This window comes from Globicephala melas, chromosome X, assembly GCF_963455315.2.
Source record: "Globicephala melas chromosome X, mGloMel1.2, whole genome shotgun sequence".
NCBI lineage: Eukaryota > Metazoa > Chordata > Mammalia > Artiodactyla > Delphinidae > Globicephala > Globicephala melas.
In genome coordinates, this window is record NC_083335.1 from 26,109,219 (window position 1) to 26,124,893 (window position 15,675).

General features: G+C 39.7%; 1 pseudogene; it reads left to right on the forward strand.

Moving 5' to 3' along the window:
- Positions 1-13,455: 13,455 nt before the first annotated feature.
- LOC115846315 (E3 ubiquitin-protein ligase Hakai-like) lies at positions 13,456-14,744 on the forward strand (annotated as a pseudogene).
- Positions 14,745-15,675: the final 931 nt, after the last annotated feature.

The following is a 15,675-nucleotide window of genomic DNA, read 5'->3' on the forward strand; positions in this document are numbered from 1 at the left end:
TGCCGCGGAGCAATTAAGCCCGTGTGCCACAACTACTGAAGCCCACACCCCTAGCGCCTGTGCTCCACAACAAGAGAAGCCACCGCAATGAGAAGCTCGCGCACCGCAACAAAGAGTAGCCTCCACTCTCTGCAACTAGAGGAAGCCCGCACGCAGCAACGAAGACCCAACGCAGCCAAAAATAAATTAATTAATTTTGTTTTAAAAAATCAGTAGCCTCCTTCTTCCCCTTTCAAAAAAAACAAAATCAGCCTCCCACTCTTAGAGGTCTCTCCATCCTTGTGGTCACCACTTCTACCCAGGAAAAAAGCAATAAAAACAACCTAATCACATATTCAGGCTAGTCCTCACATCCATTAGTGGCTATTTGTTTAACAGTCAAATCTATGGAAATGTTTGACTTTTACACCATCAATCTCTCAGACTTCCCCTCAGCCCAGTGATTCTGAATTTGTGGTAAGAATGGTAAGAGTAGAATTTGTGGATAAGACAGATATGAAGTGATGACTATGATGTTTATTAAATACTAATTTATGACAAGCAAAGTATAGGGGTAAGAATATTATTAACATTCATGTTATGCAGGAACAACCCACAGGGCCCCGGGAAGAGGATTACTGCCAGGCAAAATTATTAAATCACTGAAATCTTTCATTGGTGTCACTACTCACAATGAATGCTTTCATCCATTTCTCACCTCCTCCCATTAAAATCTGCTCTTCTTAGGAAAGAATCAAGGACATAAAGAAATGAGAACAGCTTTAAATGCTACCTCATTCAAGAAAGGAGAAATGCGGAAGGGAAACAACATTTGCTGGGCCAGGCACTTTATATATATTATCCCATTTCATCCTCACAAAAGCCGTGTGAATTAGAAACTATTATCCCCATTGCACCAAGGGAAAAACTGAGGCCCAAAGACATGAAATGATTTGTCCAAAATCACAGTCACACAGATAAAAAATAGCATAGTTAGGATCTATACTCAAGCTTGTCAGGTTCCAAAGCCCATGTTCTTTCTGTTACAACACACTACCTCTCTCCAAGGTGGTGAAGGTTGTATTACAATAGAGACAAGAGCCTTAAACTAAAAGAACAAACCTAGAAATAAAATTACATAGAACTATACACACACATAGAGAGACATAAATAAGTGTATGTAGAAACTAGTGAAAATTGAATAAGGCTTGTAGTCTAGTTAACCGTATTACACCAATGTCAAATTCCTGGCTTTGAAATTATACTACACTTTATGTAAGATTAGCATTAGAGGAAGCTGAGCAAAGAGTACATGGGACTCTCTGTACTATTTTTATAACTTCCCGTGGCCTTTAATTATTTCAAAATAAAAACTTAAGAAACACCTCTCGGTAGAGATAAATAAAATAAAATTAAGAATGAACCTCTACTAGTGTTGAGGGGAAGGTAGGCCCCCCAGTCCCTTTAACTCACATCACAAAGGTGGTCATCAACTCTGCTTCCACATAAGGTCCACCTTGGCTGCCAGAAATCCACTGTGGTTGTACAAAGTAGACCATTAGATGGAAAACGGGGGCCTAACTTTTTCCCTTAGCATTGATGTGTAGTGGATGGGGAGCTCCAGTTCTGATCAAATTCGTTCCTAGTGAACATGACATGTATTACATGGGGACCTCCTCCCACAACCATCCTCATCCCTGTATCTTGCTGGATGTATATGTCACCATACATGAAGCCCATATGTAGGAAAGAGCAAAAGAGATGGGTCAGTTTCACTGGATTCTTGTTAGAGATGGTGTGATGTTACAGGAAGAGAATTGGCCATGGAATCGGAAAGCCCAGTTCTACAACTTTGTGACATCATGATCTTGAGCAATTTAACACAGCTTAACCTCAATTTTCTCTCTATAAAATAGGGACACAAGTCTACATAATCACATGAGATAATGACTGTCAATCACAATTTAATTACACAGAGGATTGATTTGAACAGAAGGTTTACTGTCCCGGATACTTCACACTGTATGTGGAACTAGCACCGGCCCCTTATGAGGTTATTTCACCAGTGCACATTCACAAATCTTCATGCAGAAATGTGTTCAGGTATTCTCTGTGGTCTGAATTTGCATGTGGATGTATTTTAGCTTCCAACCCAAACTCTGTATGATAAAATTAATCCTTGGAGCTGCTGAATTATAAGGCTGTAGGCTTCCATTGGAGGTCCCAGTGTTAGTCACAGCTCTGGATTTACAAACTCATAAAACATTAACTGCATTTCTCTGTGATTTATGTCTGATTTTGTTTTTCACACATGATTCGTAAGTGAAGTATGCTATCCCCATATGACATCAGTGCCCTGATAAACACAAGAACAAGTTTATAGATTTAACTGTCTTCACACCCTAGAAATATAAAAACTGAATGATATAAAGATGAATTGGAAATCTATAGACTTCATAAGACTATTGGTTGCACTGTCCTATGCTGGAAGAATGTGAGTGGGCCAAAGCCTGACATTAGCTAACTGGGCTCTCTTAGCAGAAGTTCGGGTAAGATGACTAGGCTTTCCTGGTGATCCCCGAGGAACTTTTATTTTCTATGTTTATTCTCTTACATTTCTTTCAGGGACAGTGGTACACATTGTTTTCGGAAAGATTGCTATCAGTATTTGCTGCAGTGAAAGTTAACCATCTCTCAGACCAGGACCATGGTAGCAGGTAGGTAATACCACATTTTACAAAGCCTTGGCTCTAGAGGTATTATGTAACTGATGGGCAAGGTTGACTCCCCAATAGAACAAAGAGGCAATTCTTCTTGTTTGTGCATTTGGTCATCAAATTCAAAAATGGCAAAAAGACAAAAATGAATCAAGCATTAGGGCCATTGCAGCTTGGTACAAAGCCAGGCTCAGGCTACACAATCCCCATGGTCATAAAAGCCACAAACATAAAGAATTTCCCAAGAGCCTAGGATGGGGAAAAGGGAGGAAGACAAGGGAGCAGACAGAAGAAGAGGAACCTAACAGAATGGGAGCAGAGATCTTTGGATGCCTCAGGCAAAGTGAAGTAATTGCCAATTGAAGGGCCAGACAGCAAAGCAGCATAGGAATTCAAAAGGACAAAGCAACCTCCCCCAAGCTCCTTGCCATATAGTTTACCATCTAAATCAGGAGAATTTGGGGGATGAAAAGAGGGTGCTCTTAATAATTATGCCAGAACTACAGGTGCATACTGGGTTTATCTGTGGCAGACTGGGACATATGGTCAAACTTTGTGTAAGCTCCTCTCTGATCAGGCTCCTACCTACCTGCCTCCTCAACCTACTCTGTGAAGCAGAAGCCAGTTCTCAGGTACCTCAGCTATCCTAACAGCGACAGCCAACTTCTTTCCCACAAAGACACTCCTGCCCAGGTTGCACGTGCCACACTCACAGTACCTAGTTGATCAGCTCAATTTCCCAGGCCCACCAAACTAACGAGACTAAAGTAAAAACACCAGACCTCACCACCACCTTCTCGTCCACAGAGTTTAGCTGAGCCTTGACTGGTCAGTCACACTCTGTCCCTATACCCTGAACACAACCTCTGGGAAATAAGTGGACTAACAGAGACTCATTTACCTTAGGAACTTGTACATATCTATCAGTTTCTTTGATCAAATTTTATTTATATCAAGATCTCTGAATTACCATCTACACAGCGAAGAGGAAATGTAAAACTAGCGTACCATCCAGTGGGTAAACCCCATAGTCCAGGAATAGGTAATGGACACTACCTCTCTCCTAATGGTTAGAAGGACTGTGGAACCCAGTACTCCAGTGCCTGTCTTTTCCTTTCTTGCCACAGCTTTTGCTTAGCCCTCCCAAATATGATTCTCATCTCCTACATTTCCCTAAAACTCCAATATAGGCTGTTTTGGTCTGTTGCTTAGACTAAAGTGCTCCAGCTATCCTTTTACTTAGGCGAAAGTGCTCCAACTATCTTTTTGCTTTGGACTTGATTATCTTTATCAAGACTCTGCTATTTCTTTTACTGTGGCTTCCTAGCACTACTCCTATGGCAAGTTCATGTGCCTGAAGCTTTTTTGCTTTGGAGGTCTTTTCCAAGAGACTCTGTGGTCCTTTATAAGAACTGACTCCTGGCAAATGTGCCTCATAGTCCTTCCAGATGTGCCCAGAGATGCCCAATTAGTAGAGTAATACCAGCTTAGACTCCAACTGGGATCATTCACTACACTTACAATAACCCTATGTATGACAAAGATCAAGTGTTATCTCTATTTTACAGTTGAGTTAACTGAGACTGAGAGGGTAAGACTTACCCAAAGCCACACTGTTAAGAAAGCAGAGAGGCAGAACTGCAGTCTAAGGGTACCTTGTACTCACCAACAGGGCTGCAGTAGGGCCTTATCTCATGTTAAGCACTTCACAATAGACACTGTGGAGTTTGTCAAACTATATATCTTCCTTTAGCTTCAAACAACTCACATTGAATGTCAGAGATGCATTTCATGATTGAAAATGAACCCAGAAGCAGAGCATTTCAAAGGCTCCATTAGAAACATGTCAGAGCTTGAAACCTCCAGAATAAGGAAAGGAAGCAATGCACATATTCATGCCCCCAAAACAGCCAAAGCTTCACAGCCCAGAGCTAGCAAAAACTGGTTAGACTCTAGGATAATGTGCAGCAGTTATCAGTCCTTTGTTAAGGCTATCAAAGCACCACCTTTTAAAAAAAACAAAAAACAAAAAAACATTAGAAATCCAAGTCTCCACCAGCTTGTACCCATGGAAACGATTCTGCCTGCAGAAATCGCCCCACCAGGGAACAAGCTAGCATAGCTCCAAGTTGCTCCTCCAAGCAAAGAGTGAGGTCGAAATGACTCCTCTAGCCCTACAACTCACTAGTGTCCCATGATTTGACCATTTTCTTCCCACAATCACTCCCTTATCCCCTAAGAAAGGAAAAAAATTAAACTTTAGACCCTCAAAGCAAGTGAAATGATGGGTCAGTCTATCCGAACAAACAAGAGGTGATTCATTGGCTGATCTGTCCTCCCAAAGTGGCAGAGGGGAAGAATTTATTGCTTGTCTCAGGCATCCTTCAATCTGACCTGCAAAGCAAGCAGATCTAAAGTAACCTTAGCTTGGTGCTGATGGCTTTTTGGCCCAACTCCAAAGCCACTTCCATTATTTGCATTTTACACACACACACACACACACACACACTTACTTGTCTTTGCCATACCAAGGTCACTCAATATCAAGACCATTAAATCCTCTCTAAAATGAAGCCCCATTATCAAGAGGAATTAAATAATGACTAAATATACTAAGCACTGCCTCTGCTTTAGAAATACTTATTCACTGTTCTGGCACTCCTTAGCAAAAAGCTAGTTGTCAATATGGGAAAGCTATTTGCACCATTAGGTTAAAACCTTTCCTCTCCTCCTTCAATGCCACTGTCACTTACACACACCCCCACTACCACCATAAACTTAGGTCTAGACAAGTTTGGGAAATAGGTAGACTTTAAGGTCGAGTATTTGGTTTCTTGCAGCCATTAGCACTTTAGCCTTTAAAATGCTTCTCTCTCATTTTCCAGCATTCTCTCTAACCCAAAGTCAGCTCCCATTCCATAATTCCACAGGCTGCATCATTATACACGGCTTACAGTGCTTTAGGGAAAAGGTGGAATGTAAACAGTTCCATCCAAGCACACATAATCAAACAGAGCAGGCAGTGTGAGTGGTGATGTACAACCTTGGACATGACATCGGTATTTCAGGTGGAAACTTCTCCCACAAAATATGTAAAGGAAGGAGGAAGAAGACAAAGAATATACCAAATATCTCATAAAGCCAGGGCAGGTTAAATTCTCACTGCTGGTGTCACCCTGCTCGTGTCAGATTTTGACAAGATAAAAGTAACTCTCTTCGGGCTTCCCTGGAGGCGCAGTGGTTGAGAGTCCACCTGCCAATGCAGGGGACACGGGTTCGTGCCCCGGTCCGGGAAGATCCCACATGCCACGGAAAGGCTAGGCCCGTGAGCCATGGCCACTGAGCCTGCAGGTCCGGAGGCTGTGTTCCGCAACGGGAGAGGCCACAACAGCGAGAGGCCCGCGTACCGCAAAAAAAAAAAAAAAAAAAGTAACTCCCTTCAAACAAATTTTTGAAGCCCAGGAAGGAGGCTTCTCTATCTACCTGATACCAATAGAAGTAAGACTACACAATCCTCCTGCTATGACTTGATGCTCTTAATATTCTATGGCTATAGTCCAAACAGGCTGATCTCAACATATATTGCCTAAAATGGAGAATACCAGTATTTCATTCTATTGCTCAGGTTTTTAATGAGTTCAGGTAAAATGAGAGTAACAGGACAAAAAATTAAATCTCAGCCACCAACTCTCTGCTACCCTACTACCCATGCAATTTTAATCTTTCACTATTTTATTAAAGTCACAGTTAGCCAGATACTGCCCAATAAATAACATTCATTCCTACCTCTGTACCTTTATTCATTCTGGTTTATACACCTTCTTTTCAAAAGTCTATACTGCTCCTATATTTAGTTTGTCTCACCTTCTCCATGAAGTCTTCCTTTCCTGAACTTCTGGGGTAGTGGTTTCCAAACCTTAGCATACATCAGAATCCCCTGTAGGGCTTGTTAAAACAAAGATTACTAGGCCCCACTTGCAGAGTTTGAGTCAGAAAATCTGAGGCCTGAAAATCTGCATTTCTATCAAGTTCCCTGGACTAATGCTGATGCTGCTGGTGGTTTATCTTCAGTGTATCTAGCACTTGACTACATACTTTATATACTGTCATTTATTGTTCTTCAGTTGATTTATGAACATACCGGATAAGACTTTATGCTGGAAAGAACAGAAAACCCAATGCAAACTGGCTTAAACAAAAAGTGGATTTATTTTCTCACTTAACTGGATCGTCCAGATATTGGTTGACCCAGTAATTCAGTGATATCTTCAAGGACTCAATTTCCTTACATCTTTCTGCTCTGACATCCTCAGTGGCAGCTTTATCCTAAAACTGGTTCCTCTCTTGGCAATAATACAGTTGCCAACCACAATTAAGGCTACATATTTCTTACTAATATCCAGAGGGAACATCTTAGCAGCATTCCAAACAAGAGAACTAAAATTCACCCTGATTAGGCAGCCTGAAGCAAGTGGCCTGTGAAGGACAGGGATGGATATCAGAAGAAAAATCTGAATATTGTTAGGAAGAGAACGTATCCCATAAAGGCACCCAGCAAACGTCTACTACACAACTCAGCCAGAGTATAAAACCAACTAGGGTATCATCTATATCTCTTATACCACACAGGGAACACTCAATAAATGGATGATTTATTGCTTTTTAAAAAATAATTCTATCAACTGATTTGGAAGTATCCTTGTAGACTGGATAATCACTTAATCAAATTTTGTTCTTGATCAACCAATTATTTGAACTTCATGCAAAAAATGTTGGTAAGAGTGTTCTGTAGTTTTCTTATATTGGGTTGGCCAAAAAGTTCGTTCAGGATTTTCTGTTACGAACTAACCTGAAGAAACTTTTTGCCCAATCTAATAGATCTAAGTTAGCAAGCACCAGTTCAGACTTTTCTGTTACGATGTAAAAAATTATTCTTACTTGTTTAAAGAGAATCAGATATTCTCATGGTATTTTTTATTTTTAAAATTTTACTGAAGTATAGTTGATTTACAATGTTGTGTTAGTTTCTGGTGTACAGCAAAGTGATTCAGCTACATATATGTAAATATATATTAAATATTTATATATATATATTCTTCTGCATATTCTTTTCCATTATGGTTTATTACAAGATACTGAATATAGTTCCCTGTGCTATACAGTAGGACTCTATTGTTTACCCATCCTATATAATAGTTTGCATCTGCTAATCCCAAACTCCCAATCCTTCCCTCCCCCATCTAATTCTCTTTAAAATGAATTTTTTATCCAAAACATTCATGAAAAACTAGTTCCACTACCTCAACCAAACGTCTGGGGTCTGACTATTAGGACAGCTCTTACTGCTATGTACTATTGTAATTGTTAGAAAACTCTATATATTGAACTAAAAATCAGTTTCCTTAGAACTTTTACTCATTGATCTTAATTCTACCATTAGAGGCTACGCCAAACAAGTCTTTTTTAGGGTACTGCCCATACCTTAGGGCATATATTTGAATGTAGGTGTCTTATACACTGGAAATTAACAAGACCATTTTTCATATGCTACTTCGAAGAAAAACCAATTTGGGAAAACATGGTAAGCTATTATATTAGTTTACTGAGCTGCCATAACAAAATTCCACAAACTAGGTGGCTTACAACAACAGGAATGTATTCTCTCACAATTCTGAAGGCTAGACGTGCAAAATCAAGGTGTTAGCAGGGCCATGCTCTTTCTGAAAGCTCTAGGGAAGAATCTTTCCTTTCCTCTTCCTAGCTTCTGGTGGTTGCCAGCAATCCTTGGCATTCCCCAGCTGCATCACTCCACCCTCTGCCTTGGGCATTACATGGCCTTTCTCCCTGTGTTTCTCTTTTGTGTCTCTTTGATGTGATGGCAAAAGAGGCAAGAAAGATTTGAAAGGTAAGAGGGACTCAAACCCACCATTGTTGGCTTTGAAGATGGAAGAAGGGAGCCAAAAGCCAAGGAATGCAGGTGACCTCCACAAGCTGGGACCGTCTGTCAGCTAACAGCCAACAAGAAACTGCAAGAAACTGAATTCTGCTAACAATCTGAATGAGCAAGGAAATGGAATCTCCCCTAAAGCTTCCAAAAAGGAACCCTTCTGAAAACTTGACTTTAGTCCACCAAGAGCCTTGTCAGACTTCTGACCTACAGAAGCATAAGATAATAAATTTATGTTGTTTTGAGGCATTACGTTTGTGGTAATTTGTTACAGCAGCAATAGAAAACTAACACAGTAGGTAAATAATAATAACTATAATAGTTATATTATTATTATCATCATAATCACCACCACTACCACCACCATCGACAGATCAAAAAGACAATAATAAGTCTCAGAAAAATTAAGTATTATTCCTAAGGTCACACAGGTAGTAGGTAGCAGAGCAGAAATTTAAACAGAAGCATGCCTGATAGCAAAGGCCATGTTTTTTTTTATCACAATGGTATACTGCCCATCCCAAGAAACAGTGAGATCCCAAAGAAATAAGTCTTAGAAGAAATAAAAATTACATTAACCCTGTGCATCTCACAGAGTACTGACAGCAATGCCAGTAAATTTAGGCAGGCAGCTTTTCTGAGCTTTGAAAATATCTGACTTCAAAAGCAGCGTTGACTTTTAGAATAACTGTAGCATGAGCAAATGTTTATTTGTAACCGTTCTTCTCTCCCTTTCTTTTCCTTAACTCCTTCATCCCTCTCTCCAATATCCCACCAACCTAAAATATCTTCACAGAACAAATGGCCAAGAATAAGCAAAATGATCCTGAAAAGTAAGTTGGGGAGATTTGCTCCCTTTTCCAAAATCTTAAAACTTTATAAAGCCACAGCAATTAAGATGCGATAAGAAAATAGGCCAATGGAATGGAATAGAGAATCCAGAAACAGACTTATGCATATATGAAAACCAGATATATGACAGAGTTAGCCACTGAAGATAAGAAGAGTAAGAATGAGTTATTTAATAAATGGTTCTGGGATAACTATTTATATGGAGGGGAAAAAATGGATCCCTACATTACACCATACAAAATCAATTGCAGGTCAATTAAAGAAGACTCCATTTGAAAGACCAAACTTAAAAAAAAATGTAAGGGAAAATATCTTTTATGATCTCAGGTTAGGGAAAACATTTTAAGCATATCAGAGAAACACTAATCATAAAGAAAAAGACTGAGAATTCTAAAGCATCAAAATTGACAAGTTGCGTATCACAAGACACCATAAAGAAATTAAAAGGCAACTTACAAGCTTAGAGGAAAGGATTGTTAAGTCATATAACTGGCAAAGAATTAGTTTCAAAAAGATATAAAAAACTCCTACAAACTATTAATGAAAAATACAAATTGTTCAACAGAAAAATGGTCCAATGATATGAACAGGTATTTGACAAAAGAGGAATTATAAATGGCCTATAAAACATGAAAAGCTGTGCAACCTCACTTGTAATCAGAGAAACACAAAACAGAAACATAATGATATGAAGTTTACAACCACCAAATTTGTAATAAATTAGAAGTCTGGGGGCTTCCTTAGTGGCGCAGTGGTTGAGGGTCCGCCTGCCGATGCAGGGGACACGGGTTCCTGCCCCGGTCCGGGAAGATCCCACATGCCGTGGAGCGGCTGGGCCCATGAGCCATGGCCGCTGAGCCCGCGCATCCGGAGCCTGTGCTCCGCAACGGGAGAGGCCACAACAGTGAGAGGCCTGCGTACCGCAAAAAAAAAAAAAAAAAAAAAAAGTCTGTTAATAAGAAGTGTTGGTGAAGATGAGGAGCAACAAAAACTTTTACACTCTGCTGATAAATTGATATGAACTCTTTGGAAAAGTTGAATATGCTTATTCTCTATGATCTACTACTTCCTCTCCTGTATACATACCCTAGAAAAATTCTTGAACGTGTACAAGACACATGTACAAGAATGTTTCATAGCAGCACTTATAAATCTGAGAGCAAACCAAGTATTCCTCTATAGGAAAAATTTATAATATATTCATACAACAGAATACTGAAAATGAATAAAATACATGCAATAACATGAAATATCTTAGAAATATAATGTTAAGGGAATAAAGTCACAGTATTATTCCATCCCCACAAAGTGAAAGACATGCGAAAGTAAACAATATTTTGTATAAATATATATACATATGTGATTTTTAAAACTGAAAATAGAAAGAGGATGATGAACACACAACTGAGTATAGTGCTTTCCTTTCATGAGAGTGCAGCAGCTTTCAAGTGGGCTGATAATGCTCTATTTCTTAAGCTAGGTGGTAGACATATGGGTGCTCATCTATTCTTTTGGATATACGACATGGTTCATTATAAACATTTTATACGTCAGTTGAGAAAACATGTATTTGAGGAGTGGTATTGAAACTGTGCTTCGCTGAACTGCCTAAAAGACAACTGTAAGAGGGGGTGAAAGGATGCCAGAGCTGTGGGAGTGTTAAGGAGGTAACACTCTGGGCTCCCCTACTGTGACTTCACTCAGAGCAGCTGCACCCTTCTGAATACAGAAAAAGGTTTGAAAACCACTTCAAGCAGGATTATTTTGCAAAAAGAAGGGTGTACACTAAGTCACAAGGTACCCTGGTACACATGTATTTGCTTGTATGGCATTAGCTATTTGGCAGAAGGCCAAAGAAATCAAAAGCCTAAGTAGCAGTATCCACTGTATTTCAATTTTTAAAAAAGCTTAAGCACCAGTAGCCATTGCCCACAGATGACAAATTCAAAATAAAGACAAAACAGTCGTGAAATGATATTATAGGTCAGGATGAGAAAACTGGTGCCTACTTACACGCAACTTTTCAAGAATTCATCAATAATGAAATGGACAAAGTAACTTTTCCCTAAGCCTCTGCCCTTGATTCCTTCTTTTTACCACCTGTAAGCTTCATCATCATTTCCAACATCAAAAGGGGATCTATTATTCTTTTTAACCCTATCTCTGCTGCTCACTCACTCTCTCTGATAAAATGTCCCATGTGGCTATACATTTTTTCTTTTACAAAGTGTATCAGCAAATGTGAAATTTTCCCCAGCATCAATCATGGAGTATTATTGCAAAAATATTCTGATCTAGCTGTATGCTTCGGCAATTCCAATATCTAAACGGAGACCATCAAAAAATGCTTTTATTGCTTTTAAATCTTTTTTTCTTTTCTCTGCAGCATTTTCAACCTGGTGCAACATCCCTGCTGACTTTTTTTGTTTGGCAAAGGTCAGCTTTGTGCCTTGGCGTTTCAGCAGAAATGAATAATCTGCTTAATGAGGGCAATTTCCTGCTCTGACCTACCCTTTAATTATTTTTTAATCATGTATTTGGCATATTTGGTCATGATAGTTCATCGCTTCCTTTGCAAAGCTGCTTTGTAAATAAGAATGAGAACACTTATTCTGTACAGTATGAAATGAAGCTATCACAGGGAGGGTGAGCCTCACTTTACAGTAGACTAGGTTCCCAAAAGGTGGGTACAAATGACATTTCTGTATAACCAGCCTTATCTTTCCATAAACGAATATGATCATTTCTAATATGCTTCATATCCATCTTGGAGTAGTCATCACTACTGATTATTTGCCCCTTAATTTTTGATTTACTAAGGTTTCTCCTCCAAGTTGTTAATACTCTATAAACATATATCAAATATACCAAGAGAATATAACATTTAAAGAACAAAAATGAGAAATTTGGGGATATGGGAAGGCATTTTATAATGTGACTAATCACCTCCCTAATTTGTTGGGGCTTTTAACTTTGAACTTTCATGCACAGATAAATACTCTTATATACAAATACCATTATAAAGGATCCTGTATAAAAAAGGTTTCCAAGTCCTACTGGATGACCTTGCATTGATACTCAGTAAAGGAGCCACTCTTTATCGTGCATCACAAACTAGTGTACCAACACTGAGGGGAAATCCAGCAGTGTGTGACACATATCCTGGCACAACTTCCTGGGATTTCACTATTACTCAAAGACTTAGGGGCAGGGAGAGATTCAAGTAATTTAACTAAGTAATCAAAAGCATTATTTTTTATTAAAACAAACATTCTGAAAAAGGAAGTTATATTCATATAATATTCCTATAACTTAAAGTACAACTATTCAGAGAAATATCTTGCTTTCAGAAGTACTTAGAACTCTGTCCCCCCTTACCCTCACAGTTTTAGTAAAGTTTTCTCTACCATTAGGGGTACTTTGTCAGAAAAGTTTGAGAAGCTAGATCTACAGCATCTCTGACAAGAAGCTTTCCAGTCTCTATTTGAACATTTCAAACGATGGGTGAGCTTTCACCTCCAAAAAGCAAAGCACTGCATTGTTAAAAAAAAACAAAAACAAAAAAACCTTTAAGGATGGGCTGGCTGCCTTACCTGCTCGGGCTTCTGCTTTCATGTACTACTGCGCTTGCCCATGCCAGCACACACACACACACATGCTCTCCCCTCCCCCATTCCGGATTAGTCTCTTTTTCCAGTTTAAGTCTATTTTTTTTCTTGAAGCATAACAAGAGCAGCCTAAGCAACCTCGGCACCAAAACTCTTCAAATATTCACTCTCCTTCTGCCCGACTTTCTCACTGGAAAGGAGGTTGGTAGGACGAGGTCAAAGGTACAGTGACCTGGACGTACTTCCGCTTCCTGAACTCAAGAGAGTACGGCACACGCGCGCCCTGGGTCAGTAAGGTTGACTTCCGCTCCCCTCGTGCTCTGAGAGCTGAATCACGGAGCGCGCCCAAGGATTCGATCATAGTGCAGAGGACCGGTATGACTCCAGTGGGTAAAGCTTTTAGAAATGAACAAGGATGTGTTGAAGATGTTTTTTGGGACTTTCAGATAAACATCTTAGGTGAAAAGGATGATACCCCAGTGCATTTCTGTGACAAATGCTAATTGCCAATTAAAATCGATGGGCAGATGATTCCATGCAAGCATGCTTTTTGCTATGCCTGTGCTATTTTACATGGAAAAGAAGGCAGTAAGATGTTCCCAGGCTGTAGTAATCCTGTGGAACGAATTGAGAAGCATACGCAAGATTCTCTCTTTACATGTGGCACTGTTCAAGGATGCAAGAGACCGTGTTTGTCTCAAAGAGACTTAAAGGCTCATATCAACCATGGCCATACAAGAGCTGAAAATTCTGTTGCCCGTACTCAACTTGAAAATGTTCATTCTGCATGTTGTCCCACCACCGACTGAAATCTGATCTTATAACGCCGCCAGATGAGCATCATATGAACCATATTCCGCCAAAGCAATACCTTATGATACTACTACCTCCTTTGCAAAGTGTTCGCACAAGCCATATAATCTGCCACAAGAAGATATTAGTGCTCCTCCAGCAGAGTTCACTGTCCATGAATTCACCTCTATATTTTTCAGTGAGTCAGGAAGCTGAGTCAGAAAACCTTTACATTTCAACAAGAAAACATAGCAATTTAGTAACTGTCCCTATTCAGAATGACTAAAATTCGGGTACTTGAGAACCACTGCCTCCTGCCTCTGCAATTGCTCACCATCATCCTGAATATCAGGGTCAACCAGTGGTTTTGAACTCTCATGGAACTATGCCTCCACAGCAATATTTTACCACGCTACCTCCTCTGCAATCAATAAGTCATCAAAGGCCACATCCTTCCCAGACCACAGGTACTTTTCACTTGATTCATAGCCACGCCTCAGGTGCATCAGTGACTTCTACTCCACCACCCTCTCCATAGACCTATTATTGCTCAGATGCCACCTTATATGAAATATCTTCCACCAGGACCTACCTCACCTCAACAGGGTAATCCACCTGTAAGTACACATACTTCTCACCATTATAATGCTCACTCTTTACCCCAGTTTACTGAAGATCAAGGAACTCTGGGCACTCCATTTATATAACTAGGGAAAATAAGTCATGTTATGTGGCCTGCACCCAGAGGACCACCCATTCCTCCAGGAAAGCAGCATCTTCCTTTCTCAAACCTCACTTCTTGGACTACACTTCCCAGATCAGACAAGATATAAACCATATAACCAGTAGTAATAGTAAATATTTTTAAACAGAAGATATGATGAGGGGAAAAAAAGTATTGTCAACCTTCTCATTAAGCTTTGACCATTTGGGGAAGGAAAAGCACCTCTTACAGAAGTGGCTATAAAACATTTAAAGTCTTGTCTCTTAAAATGGTTTTAAACCTTGATCTTGGGAGTGATTTTAAGTACTTTACTACAGTGCAGATAAGTGGCTCAGTTGAGATTAACTATGCTTTAACAACTTGGTTCCTCTAGTATGGTAACTTGATCCCAGAAGTGACCATTTGCAATATTATATCCTGGGTGGGGACTGTGTTCTGCTTTCAAAAGTGTTGTTTTTATTAAATCCAATGTTTAGTTTTTCTTGTGATACATTTTGTTAACCTGGGTAAAAAGAGTAAATTTCAATATGGTTGCAAAAGAACAATAAGGCCTTTGTACACAAATCTGTCTCCCTGTAACTTCCAACGTTCTTGTTTCTAGGCCCAAATTGCTTTTTCTTTACTGTAGCTTAGGCTCTGTGACCCAAACCACCTGCAGGCTGAGCTCTGCCCTGGATTCTAGACACCACACAAACCAGAAGTATTTAAGCAGTTCTAGCCCAAATCTGTCAAATCCAGCATCAAATCCCCCTTACTACTCCAACCCTGATCTTATGCCCCAGTTTTAATGTGCCATTGCCCCTTTCCTGTGTTAAAAGATGAACTGAGGCATATTAAAATTTTTAAGAGTTATGAATTCGAATCAGGCAGCTTCAATCTAGCAGATAGAAAGGAGCTCTGAGGAGCTGTATAAAACGAGCAACTTTTATAGGCAGAAGGGAACAGGAACAAGGAAGTTACCCTAGGCAAAAAAGCAGATTGGTTATTGCAAGGTTACTTTCCTTTAGGGGATGGCAGGGATTAGTTAGGCAGGTTGCCTAACTAGTGCTGATAAGG